Source organism: Centropristis striata, chromosome 6 (assembly GCF_030273125.1).
Source record: "Centropristis striata isolate RG_2023a ecotype Rhode Island chromosome 6, C.striata_1.0, whole genome shotgun sequence".
Classification (NCBI taxonomy): Eukaryota; Metazoa; Chordata; class Actinopteri; order Perciformes; family Serranidae; genus Centropristis; species Centropristis striata.
This window is the reverse complement of record NC_081522.1, coordinates 11,443,954-11,457,268: the sequence shown is the minus strand read 5'-3', so window position 1 is coordinate 11,457,268 and position 13,315 is coordinate 11,443,954. Positions and strand designations below refer to the sequence as shown.

General features: G+C 41.8%; 1 long non-coding RNA gene across 1 annotated transcript in view; it reads left to right on the top strand.

The window, feature by feature from the left end:
• Nucleotides 1-12,955, top strand: part of LOC131973398 (uncharacterized) — a 30,540-nt gene extending 17,585 nt beyond the window's left edge. Inside the window, exon 3 of the long non-coding RNA XR_009394567.1 lies at nucleotides 12,652-12,955. This is a non-coding gene — a long non-coding RNA (uncharacterized LOC131973398). The remainder of the gene's footprint in view (nucleotides 1-12,651) is intronic.
• The last annotated feature ends 360 nt before the right edge of the window (nucleotides 12,956-13,315 follow it).

Below are 13,315 nucleotides of genomic sequence, written 5' to 3'. Positions count from 1 at the left end.
TCTCTCCTTTTTTAATATTGAAATGGAGCCTCTAGCTGATCTCTGTAAGCTGCTGATTTTGTTTCAAAGATTTGGCCAGCTATCTCTGCAGTATCTCCCAGAAAAACATTGTCAATGTGTGGTCAGGATAAGCTGTGTTGGGATGAAGTGCAAATGAATGCCAGTGTGGTCGTGTTTGGACAATTTAGCAAGGCTGCAGAGGAAAAACCCTCAAAGTCATCTAAACATAGAGACTCCTAAACCTCCTAGTCTCTCACGGTCTTGACTGAGTGGCTAAATGATCGACGGTCCCTGAGATTACTTAAGACGGATACTATTCCAGAGGATTGGACAGCTTTGAACAGTTTATGCCATACAAACCAGTATTTTTTCCACTCTTTAAAAGCCTTAAATGTAAGTTTGTCTTTTGATATGCTGAGTGCCCTGTTTGTCCCTCACATGTGTATTTTTGTAGTGCCCCTGCTCTTAGCTTCACTGAAGCCACAGCTCCCCCTGAGCAGAGACCATGCCACCCACACAGCTCAGATACCATCTTTTGCATAAACATAACCAAAAAGGGTCTCTCTAACACACATGCATACATACATACTCAAACAATGGCTGTAAAACATTGTAAGTTAATTTCTTGTTCAACAAGGGGTAGTTAATTTGTTTATCATGTATCGGTTCCAACCTGAAACACCTTGTCCTACACCATGTTGATTTTGTTGACACAAATGCACATTCTGACCCCAACAGGAGCTATTCTGTTTCTAAGTGAGGGTTGAGACCTTCCCAGTCAGCGCAGGGTTTACTCAGATCAGAGACAGTTTCATTCAAGACTTCAATTAAGGCCTCCACAACCCTTGACTCATTTTCCACTCTCTAATTTTTCTAATGGCTGGGACACGAGGCTGGGAGCAGCACAGCCAGCTCTGCACTGCTCATTAGCTCTAGCACCGCCGCCCGCGCTGCATTTAACTTAATAATGAGGCCAAATTAACAGCAGCCCTGGCCTTGCTCCAGGTGCATTGTGGGTGAGAGTGAGGGTTAGGAGCAGCGGAGGGGGTGTACCTGGCCAGCTGAGACTAAGCAAGGCAGTAATGATTGGAAACACAACATCTAAGGACTGCCTCCTTAGTCTCCATCTCTCCCACCCATTCACTCCACCTAGTATCCACTATGTTGATTGTTTGTGTAATCTAAAATCTGCATAATTTTTTCATGCTTAATTTCCTCTGTTGGACCAAAGCATTAAAATATTTAACACATTTGCCCTCAGAACTGGGCCATTTGACACTGGAACAAGGGTGGAGGGCGTTGATATGTGTCAGAGGAGGGTGCTATGCAGGGTGGGGTAAGGTTGAGTGTGGATGGGTGGAGAAGACATGTCCTCATCTGCTGCAAAAGGAGGCTGCACAGCCATGGTCGCCCTTCAGCTCAACCCTGTGTGCCAAAGTGGGTGCTGCCAAGGGCTACGTGTTAATGAATCCAGGCAGCCTGGGAAAGAGTACAAACAAACAAGGCCCTGGACGACAGACACTTTCTTTAGTCTATTTACGCACTCACTCATGATTTATTTTTTGTTCTGCATCATGTGTTTCTTGGGTTAGCTTTTGTCTGCCGCATTCAGAGGAAATGCCACCCAGCTCTGGCAAACATGTCAAGCAAGTCATTTTGTACCATATTTCAACTTAAACTTTGACTTTATTGTCTCTGAGGAAAGCCGACGATCTATTGCATCTAGGTAAAGCATAAGGTTCACAGACTGGGGTACAAAAAATATAATAAATTACATGAATGCATATTATTCATAGAACATACTATTGCTAAAACCATCATCATCAGCTCTCAGTAGTTTAATGGGAAACTAATCATCAGTTGGGTCATCATGAGTATGACTTGATAGATAAATACCTGACCTTGAAGTCTAAATCTCCTTCCAGAGGTCAGCAGCTCAATTCTCCATATAGAGGATAAAGGACACCGTAGAATATTCCAAGCCATAGAAATTGCTCTCTTACAGAAAATATAATACAGATTAGGTAGTTTAACAACAATGATTTTGAACAACAAATGAACAAGACAAGAACAAAGGCCTGTTGTCCCAAAAATGAAATCAGGGTCTTCAGAAATCCAAGATAAAAAAAACAAATTTTAAATCTTTTTCCAAGTTATTACTTTATTTCATATCCATTTAGCTGAAAATGACATATCTCAGTACCTTTGTGTAATAAGAAAAAAATGTATTATAATTATATTATAATATAATACATATTTAATATTAAAATATAAAATAATTGAAAGTAACATCCAAGACAATTATAAAATAAAAAGTTTTAATTTGTATTCATGCTGCATAAATTAAGCATGGACTTAAATCATGTCCCAGCTCAGTCACATTTTTTTTTCTTGAAACAAAGAACATTTTTTCATCCATCTAATTACAAGAGTATTCCAGGATTGTGGAAATGTTGACAGCGCAACAGCAAATGTTGCTAAACAACCTTATGGCTTTTCAAAAGACGGTCTGGTATTTATTTCACAGAAAGATGGGTGCTTAGCTCGTAAATATGATGATAAAACTGGAGAAGCACAGACACTAATAGTAGCACTTTAAAATATCGTAGAGTTTGCTTTTTAGGATGCTGTAGGGAGTCGGGGATAGAGACCTTAATTAGACACGGACCAACTAAACAGTTTGGATGTTAGCAAACAAAACCACTCTGAAAGCAGCATTACCTCCAGCTCTGTGCCAGGTGATGACAGCATCTGCTCCCCAGAAGCTGCTGCATGTTGTTCAGAATATAGAGTGAAGTGTTTGTTCACCTGCTGAAGGCCTGGCAGCCAGTAACCTCAAACATCAGTTGCCAATGAGGTGGTCATGTGACTTCTCTCCTGCTTCCATACCCTTGATGTGAACCCTGACCTTGTGACAAGGCTAATGCTAATTCCCTCCGTGGAGCATTCAGGAAATAAGTTCCCATTTTCTCTCTCACACGCACTCAGTGTGACAGGATGCTCTCTATTTAGAAACCCATGTAACAGCATGCTTTTCAGACTGTTGTTACCGTAATGCCATGGCACACTGTGGACTGTTAATACAGTGTAGAGGCCAGAGGTGATGGGGGTGATGCAAACATCAGGATTTGATTTAGTATATATGTTTGTGTTACTGTAATTTATTCTGACTCGCTTCAGTGAATGGAGAGGAAATGACCGTCCATGAATTGAAGCTGGCTTATATGTGTAGGCACATACAAACGCAAAAATACACACTGGCTGCAGAATTTCTTGGTATTGTATTCAAAGAAAAGATTGTGTTTGTAAATGAAGAATGACAATGCTATTAGAGTCCTTATGTAACTATGTGGTTTTGCCTTTTTCTCTGTGCTGGATATGTACATTTTCCATGACCTGGTTTTCAACTGGCAAGCAGCCTGGCACATTGTAGGTAATTGTACAATTTTCCCCTCCGGGTAGATGTTGTTTTTTTAACCAAAGCCTTTGATATTCAAACTTGTTTTTATTAAAGCTTTTAATGTCTCCCAACAAAATCACTCAGGAGTATGTTGCCACTGACTCAACGACATTTGCATCTCTCTCTGGACCATATAACATACGGGTGTTTCTAATTACTTAGAATACGAAATGCTTGCGTAAAGTCATTTGATGACTTGTAGGAAAACATAAGCTCAATAATATCCAGCACTAATAGGGATAAAATGATTGTGTTGTTCTGCTCGTCTTAGAGTCTGTTTAACTTGAGTGATTCAAAATGAGTATTATCTCTGCCAACAACTGGCTGCCCATGTTGTGAACATTATGATTTTACTAATAGTTTGTTTCAGTATGAATTGAATATGATTTTAGTGTAGTCCTCCTATGTTTATGTACTTTGTGTATTTAAATGACTAGAGGGAGCCTCAGTACCTTTGGCCTGTAATTTCTTCACATCCATCATCGTCCCAGTGCTTTCTGTGTGTATATGCGAATGTGTATATGTGTGTTTAGAACAGAGCCCCTGGTGTTTGGACAAAGCAAACACACTATCATTACTGGCATGATTATGGGGCATTGAAAGTTTAAGCAAATATGCAAGAGGCTTTGTCTGTTTTTAGGATTTTTTTGATACACGGATGACCACTAGAATAGCTAAAGCGCTGACGAGGCCGAGCCCTGCTTTGTTTCCAGTCCTGACAGCGTGAAGTTGGTAACTCTTTGCCACGGGTACAAATCGCAAGTCAAGAGGAATTTTCTGAGCATTTAAGGACTCCCCCATCTCATTCCAAGTTAAAATAATGTTGTTCTGGATATAATCATCCAATTAGGGTGAGGGAGGCAGGACTTGGCTGGGAGAAGGATCACATTTCAAAGACTCGTGTCTGCCAGCCTCAACACTGATGGTAAGATAGCCAATAGTTAGTGCTATAGACTGTGTGCAAGTTAGGAGGAGAAAAGCATTCCTGTGTGCCTATGTATGATCACGTGCAACTCTGTGTCGCTTACCAGAAGTATGGAAGATAATGTACACACTGCACTGTTATCTAAGTTCATCTTGAACATTCCTGCTTTATCTCCTTTGGTATACCAGAAGGCAAATAATCTAGAGTACTTCCCAGTGATTTGTGTTGTTGGAAATGACTAATGGAGGAAAGAGACTGTTGTCATCTTGTCTTATTGCCACAAACCCAGCAATATTATTCTACATGGAGAGAAGTCTTGCTAAAATACACAACTCTGTTTTTGCAGTTGAAGGGCCACAAGTATCATCAGGTCATTTACCATCCGCTCATGCAAATAAGTAAACATTAAAGGTTGCTTTTGTTATTTGTATTCATTGAGATAGTGCATTTGACCTTCTTCTTGTGTGTAAGAAAGTGTATAAGGGAGAGGAGGAGAGACATCCTGCCACTGACACGTTTACAGGCCGCCAAGCCTGCAGAGGGCTGGAGGCGTGGCCTGATGGCAGCAGTGCTGTCTGAGTAATTACAGGCTCTCTAGTGGATATTACTAAGGTCCCAGCGATCCAGACTCCACGCAAGGCCACTCTCCCACTGTAGTTAAGGTTGCAGAGAGAAAAAAAATAGTGACCAAAGAAAAGTCAGGGAATGAAAAAAAAACAAACCTTTTCCTTCTTTGTGGTCTAATTCAACAAGCACAGCTCTGTTTTCTGTGCATAGCGCTGTTTGGCTTCTGCCAGAAATATGTACCCCAGTATAGGCACATTTTTATTATCCAGCAGGGCTCCTGGTATTTTGAAAATGAGGTAAGCTCAATTACTAACAAAGGGCTCCTCTCAGGGGTCTGTCATCACACGGGGGTGAAAGGGAGGGAGAGAGAGGAAAGAGAGACCCCTCTGCCTGTGCTCTGATACTACAGGATTATGGGCACAGCGGCATGGATTGTAGCCATATTTTAGCTTGCAGTATGGGGAGACCAGATGTTAAGACAACATGCCAGACAAGACAGCAGTGAGCTGGTACTCTGCATAATCCTTAACTCAGCAGAGAGCCCCATCTACACCATTAACTTCCTTCAAGGAAATACTGTATTTCACAGCAGGTATCTGGCGTCACACTTTCTTTGTAGATTTTTGAGACCTCAAGCAAAAATGGCTTGTTTTATCCAGGAGGAACACCAGTTAAAGCAATTAAAATGTCAAACTACAACACCATGCACCAATTGCACTGATAAACATGTAGTGTCTGGTATTTGTTCTTCTCTCTGTTCACAGATCTGATTGTGCTTATTTGACTTCTAGTCAACAGAGATGCACTCATTAAATGACCATGTTATGGCTTTAATCATGATGGTAGGAATAAAGATGTTGACACCTTTGGACATATTTCAGATTTTGTTGTTCAGAAATATTTGTAATAAATTTATGACATAACATTATTGTTCTTTTTTTTGGTGAAAAATAGCAACAAATTATAAATAATTATCATCCATGTTTATTGTAAAAAATGATTTCAAGTTTCTTATTTTTAATGATCAAGCCTATTAGCCCAGTATCATTAATAATGACATAAATAAAATTGTCATTGGAAAGAATTCTATTACACAAATAAAATAAAGAATATATATATTCTTTATCTTTATTTCATCAGGAATTTATATATATATTGCGAGTTATCTACATTCATTTATCGACATGTATTACAAATAAACATAATAATAATAATAATAATAATTTGTTCATAAACTGGCAACTATGTAAGAATGATAAAATCTAGAGAAATGGGCCATAAAAGCTTGTGAAATATATTTCTTGAATGTGTCCGTTTGTGTCATGTGTCTGTATGTGAGTGGGGCTTCCCGGGGGCAGAGGGCCTCCTGCAGTTGTGACGCAGTAGGCACCAGAGCTGTTTGGGTTCCAGCCTGTCCTAGGAGCTGCCTGACGTCTCCTTGCTTCCTTATCTTAATGACCATTAACCGTTTCTGCTCTGTGTCAGCTCTGCAGCTTCAAGGAAGGGACAGGAAGAGAGAAAAAAAAGTAAGGGAGTCAGAATAAGAGAGCAAAAGAGATAGTGAGAGAAAGAGAGAGAAAGAGGGCCTCTGATAGAAAATTCCTGACAGCTGATAAGGGGGAGAAGGAGATCCAGTTTACTGCAAAGATAGGGTAGGAATGTGCGGCCAGATGATGATGACTGGGTCCATGACTACACTGCCCCTATCTGTGCCTGCCAAGACACATCACCACTGGCTGCCTGCAAGCTCACCAACCTCCTTGTTTCCCAGAAAAATACTGGATTTGATGTGTGCTCCTTCATGACTGTTCCTTTACCAGTCTTTCTGACTTTGCACTGTAATATCATGGACTCATAATTATGTCGCTGCTATTGTAACATGCAGTTGATCCAAAATCACTATTTTTAACTGTGTTACACCTTACAGCAGAGACCCTATGTACATAATATTGTGGGCCATAAAATATTCATACATGCCAGCTGTCTAATTTAAGCATGATCAGTATGCGCCACAAACTGCAGGGCTAAATGAACCTTTCCTTAGAAACACACAATTTCATGTGAATTGTTGGTCTGCTCAATGGCAACGAAATGGACATGAGAGGAAATGGAGCCGAGCTCAGACAGCGTGTAGCACGGCCAGGCAGTCAGGGAGGGCATTTTAGCTGTGCAACTGAGCTCACAGCTTTTTAATTTACTATAAATCACAGTGAATAGATGTACCCTAAAAAGGTCTGCGCAGACGCCGTCTCTTGGTCAGAGACAGAGAGAAAGAGCGGGGTAAAGCAGATTGGGTTAGTGGGAGCCAGGGCTGTATGTGGATCAGACTCCTGCTCAACTGTCTCCAGAGGAAATCAAACAGGCCTCTGCGGTTCATTATTTCGTCAGTCGACTCAGCAGCAGAGAGCACTGGCGACATGGCCATTTACTGCAAGTCTCCACTGACCCCGCTTAGCATGACTACAATCAGAGCAGCCATTCAGATGGAAAAGCTGAGGATTCACTGCCTTGCTGTGTTGCTGGGGATTTATTTCAAAACCAACTCCTGATCTGTTATGTTCTGTTTTCATGAACTAAAAAAATTCAACAAAATGAAATTCTCTCCTCAGTCACTGCCCACACACATCGCTGATGTGAAAATGAGCTTCTTCAGACAGCGATATTTGGAAGGAGACTGGGGAGAGGGGGAGGGTCTCGAGGGTCAAGGTCTCCGTTGTTTGTTCTCCTTTTTGAATACAAAGTCCTGCGTGTTGACCCAATCGACTGACTACCAGTAGACTTACAGTCGACAGGAAGCAGCAGCCCACATGCGCAGCAGACCAGAACTCAACCTCTGAACTGCAATCACCCCACCTTTCAACTAAAGAGAAAAGTCAGGAAGAGGCAGACATGTAGCGAGGCACGTTCTCCTGTGTCCACTGTGTTTTTATAGGACTCAACATTAGAAAGAGATAAAGTCCAGCAGGCTGGAAATATTTTTTTACCACTTTTCCCTCATAAAAGAAAACAAAAAATATTATCCGTGAGTCAAACTAGGATAGAGGTGTGTGTTGTCTGATGATGCAAAAACAGCATTAAATATGCTGTTATTGCGTCATTACATAAAAGATGTAAAGGGAAGATTGGCTCGGTTCTTGATATTTTGTCATTCTTGTGCACATCTCTATTTCTGAACATAGAGAGCCCGACGGCTATCGGCCAGCACAGACGCCAGTCTCCACACTATCTGAGTCTGATGAAGCAGATAGCACTGGGAGCGCTCAGCGCTTCGCAGTGTGCAGTGGAGCGTGGCAGTAAGGGTGGAGTTGAGGGTGTAGAGGGTGGGGGGGTATTCAAGGATGGCTAGACAGTTTGCAATCTGCTGTGAGAAACAGACAAGAAACATTCAATCAGCTGGTGTGTGCAGAAGACAGAATGGCACCAGCAGAGCGCCAACCAGGCACAAAGCTGGCCAGAGGCATAGGTCACAAATGTTATCACCCGGCCTCCAGTGACATGCTATAACTCTATCTGCATCATCAAGGTCAGGTTTTTGTTTGCTTTGTCTTGGCTGAATCATGGCCAGCGCCCCTTCTTGTTGGTTGTGGGAAAGCAGGTTTGGGTGGAGTATGAAGCTTATTGCTTCTATCTGCATTAGCCGGCGGGCAAAAAGTATTTGTTTGTGAGGAATGTATTTATGAGGTGTACTAATACTACGTACCATGTATTTCATTAAGCATCTGTAAGTGCCAAGAACCAGTTCGAGTGCTTATTAGATTAGTCATTCATATATAATTTTCAGTAATATCTAATAAAACACTTGATAGGATAGACAGCATCTGTGTTCCTTTAGTATATAATTATACTTGGATGGTATGAAAGGGTGATGAGGGGGGTGCAGTGGCACGCACTTGAACAGTTGCCTTTCCCTGAAGTCAAATGACAAAAGTGTTTAGCATATTTGACTTTACCTTTCCATCTTCTAAGCTAAACATTGTGCTACTCTCTTCCTCCATTAGTTTCTAACCAAAGGAAGTTACTGCATGAGCCTGTTACAGCATACACATTCAAATTAGACAGGTGAAATATGGAAAGGTGTGATACATTCCATTAGTCAGTGTAATTTATTGGTTTGAGTCTGAAGACTGTGACATTGTCTTAGCGGCACCTTGTACAGGAAAGAGCCTCCCCAAGAACACTGACTATCTTCCCACTGAGACAGAGAGCTTTTAACTGTGACTGATGAGATGTCTGAGTATGTTTAGGCGCTGTGTCAAAATGCTGTGAATCAGCTAATTGCACTGATAATTATAATGGAGGGCCTGCTGTACAGAATCAGAGAATGCCATAAACCAACAGTGCCGTGTTGGCAGAGCTGAGCCAGTCTGAGCTGGTGTAGTCGTAAAAAAGAGCCAAAGGAATGCCAGTATGGGATCACAATGGAAGAAAGGAAGACTCAAAAAAAATGTGGTCATCCTTGTCAGCAGAGGTGGCAAAGATACCCAGAAAGGGATTTCAATTTTTTATTTTATTTTGGGGTTGTACCTTTATTGGTTGTCTTTATAGACATTAAATACATTAAATGTAAACTTTTAGTGTGACTTCATTCAGTGTATGGCTGCTTTGTATGCTTGTTTTGGTGTATACCTTTAAACAGCTTACAAAGACAAGGGGATCTCCATTTGAAATTTGAGGATATTAGATATAGACATTATCTTACATGATAAACTATAACTAGCTTCATTCACAAGTTAACGGTTGCGGCAATCAAAAGCATACCATCACCCAGCAGTGAGGTATACAAGTTCTTGAAAAATTCCTCTGTTACTCTGCTGAGCTCATAACTTGACATCTAAGTGTAACTGCAGGAATCCCGGAGCCATTTGGGAAGTGCAGTGTAAGGTGATCTGGAGTCATAACGGCTGTCACACTGTGCATGAGGAGCTTAAAGCTGGGACCAGGCAGCCAATGGCATCCTTCCAGTTTTGTAACATATTTGGGGAATTGTCAGTAGGAGAGTCATTCCAGCGTAGCTCTCTAAAATTGTGGTCACTGTGGCAAACAACACAGATAAAGTGGTGACAATAATACATTAGAGCAAAGTTCGACAGGATGCCCCTGTTTCAATAGCTGCAGCTGAAGTCTTTCCTTACCAAACAAGTCTGCGTTCCAGTATATTTGTAAAAATCATATTGAGTCATTGTAGTCGTCCTAGCACTAGATTTTCAATATGTTATGTACTTTGACCAGAGGATTAAACAAATGTGAGGTCACTTTGACAATAATAGAACAGTTTACTCAGCATGATTTCCAAAAGTTTCATTAAAAAGTGCAGTCAAGGGGAGGGGCCCTGTGGCATCTGAGACCTGATTGTGTTCTTTCACTTTGCTCCATCTCTCCAAAATGCAAGGGTGACTTCTCCGCTCACATTATTGTAATTAAGAGAGAATAAGCCTAAAGCTACGAGGCTTTTGTATAATGTAGTGTAGAATACTATCCATGGCAGAGAATTTTGTCCTTTGTTGTCCCTTACAACCATACGAGGCAGAAAAGGGAAAAAGAAAAGTTCAGTCCTGGATATGCAGGGTAAAAACAGTGTTTCATATAATCTATTAGTGTCGTAACATTTTAAACATGTCCATACATTTCTCTCAAAACCTTGTCTCTAAATATTAATATTAATATGACATTAATTTCATTATATCCTCCAGGCAAAGACATGCAATGCAGTTACATGTTATTAAACATGTCAACCAAGCCCAGTGATCACAGTGACATCTTGTTCTTCATTCCTTTGGTGTGCCAAACAAGGGTGCATGTTCGTGTTGGTATTGGCATGAGTTCATGTCTGTATTTGTGAGTGTTTCTGCCTCTCAGAAAGCACACTTGATCATTATTGTGTAACTCTGCAGCACAGAGGCAAGGATATCAAAAACAGATGTGGCCTCCGAAGTCGAGGATATGGGGGGTGGTGTTCTGTGCAAAACATTCCCATATTATTGATTGCTGATCCTCTGGTATGTTTGTGCTATCAGCAGGGTTCTAAGGGCTAAGATGATACATTGAAATGGTAGGGGGTGGATGGGCAAAGGAGAGAAGAAAAAACGCCATTGAGTTCAATTCATAGCAAGATATGAAAAGTTAAAGATACTTTATCCTTAAAATTACAATCTGTACACTCATCGGCCACTTAATTAGGTGAAGTGTTATTAGTATACCTAAATAAAGTGGCCGATGTGGTCTCCTACTGCTGTGTCCCATCTGCTTCAAGGTTGGACTTGTTGTGGGTTCAGTGATGGTCCCATTTTCCTTTGACCTCTGGCATCAGAACTGCCGCTCAGTGGATATTTTCTCTTTTTTCTAACAATTCTCTGTAAACCCTGGTTGTGAAAATACTCAGACCAGCCCGTCTGGCACCAACAACCATGCCAAAGTCCCTTAAATCCCCTTTCTTCCCCATTCTGATGCTCGGTTTTAACTCCAGCAGGTTGTCTTCACCAAAACCCCTTTCATAGTGCAGTCCCGCAAATGTCCCGCTATATTGCCGGAAAGATCTGTGCCGGCTTTTCACCTTAGGGCATTTATAGTGATCCCCCGAAGATGTAATATTCGTACCCTTTCATAGTGCAGTCTGGCGTCACGCAACGACTAGGGAGGATAGTGGGAGGAGACGATAGTGGGAGGGAGAAGATGATAGTGGGAGAAGACGATAGTGGGAGAAGACGATAGTGGGAGAAGACGATAGTGACGTGCGACAGAGCAGCAGCAGTGCTGCACAATAGCACAGTGCTAATAGGCTACACAGTTAGCTCTGTAACAGTGCAGTATGTATGTGCTGCAGCAGTATATGTTCACTTAGCGACCTCTGTTTGTTTACAACAAGCACCGGATACTCTGTGCGCAGTTGGCGATGCCGGCTTGTTTACGATCAGCGGCGGACACCACATGGACAGTTAGCGTGCTGGTTTGTTTACAATAAGCAGCGGTCACTGTGCCAAGTTAGCGACGGCAGCAGCAGTTGTTGTGCAGCTGCTGATACGATGACTGTCGCACCAAGTGGGAGGCGTGTGTTAGACGTAACGTGCGACGTCTAATATCCCACTTCGCCCCAATGGCTCGTTCATAGTGGTCCCGCTTCCAACAGTCCAACCAATTTTCCGCCTCTGTGACTACCTCTGGAGGCGGAAAATTGGTGGGATCATTTGATCCCGGCATCCCCCTTCGGGCGCATTCATAGTGGAGGTGAAATGTTACAGAGCTGTAAATGTCCCGGCATGAAACAGCACTATGAAAGGGGCTCAAGTCTACATGTCTGAATTCATAACAACATAGAGTGAGTAATTGATATACAGATGGTTATTTTGCAGGTGAAGTATTCCTTTAAGAGTTTATTCTGCTTGTTTTTAACATCTCACTTTTTATTTCTTATATTTGATTTTTAACCAGCTCTGTTTAAATTGTAAGCCATTAACAGGCTATATAAACACTGACAGATTTTATATACCACGCCCAATCATTTTATGTCTTTTTTCTATTAATCACTAGTGACTCATGATAGTCCCACCTTTGCCATCCCAAAGCCACACATGCACTCATTGACACCTTCACCTTTCACCGAAGAAGGAATTCAGTATTATAGGTACTTTGTTACTCTTCTGCCCCGGACACACAGTGGAACAGTGGAAACAACACTGTTTGAAACATGTTTTATCTGTGGCAGGTTGCAATGTGAGGCAGAGAAAGAAGAAAAACTTCCTTGTGAAAGTAGGAATGCAAAGTATTCCCCACAATGCCACACTGCTGCAATTACTCCAGCGCCTGGTGCCGGGCCAAGACAATGAGATGACAGCTTGTGGTGTTGAGGGGGAGAACAGTTCAACTCCCATCTCTCCTCTGTGCTCTGTGGACCCGGAGTAGACCTATCCACACAGTAACTTTCTCAGTCTTCTACATGCCAGCCTGCTGTGTCCAAAATTAATGTAATTCCATCTGGTATTCACATCAGTTTGTTGCAAAACATCATTCATAACCCAATAAAATCTTGCCTTACATTACCATGTTTTTTGTTGAGAGGCCGAGAGAAATATTGTGCATGTCTGTGCTTTGTGTGAAGTTGTGCAAGTGCCAATGAATGTGTCAGTATGTATTAACTGCTCCAGCACTGATTGTCTCCTAGATATCATCTCTCTCTGTTCTTTCTGCTCACCATGCTGACTGATAGTTTTCACTCTCACTTGGCAATTAACTGGCGCAGTCCTCCCCTGTGAAAAGAGACAGAAAAGAAAAGAGGTGAGATTAGCCAGGCTGGGGGGGAGTGAGGGATGTGGGAAGGGAGCTTGCTTGCTGCTGCCAGAGTGTCTGCCTCCCCAGGCCTTGTCCACTGC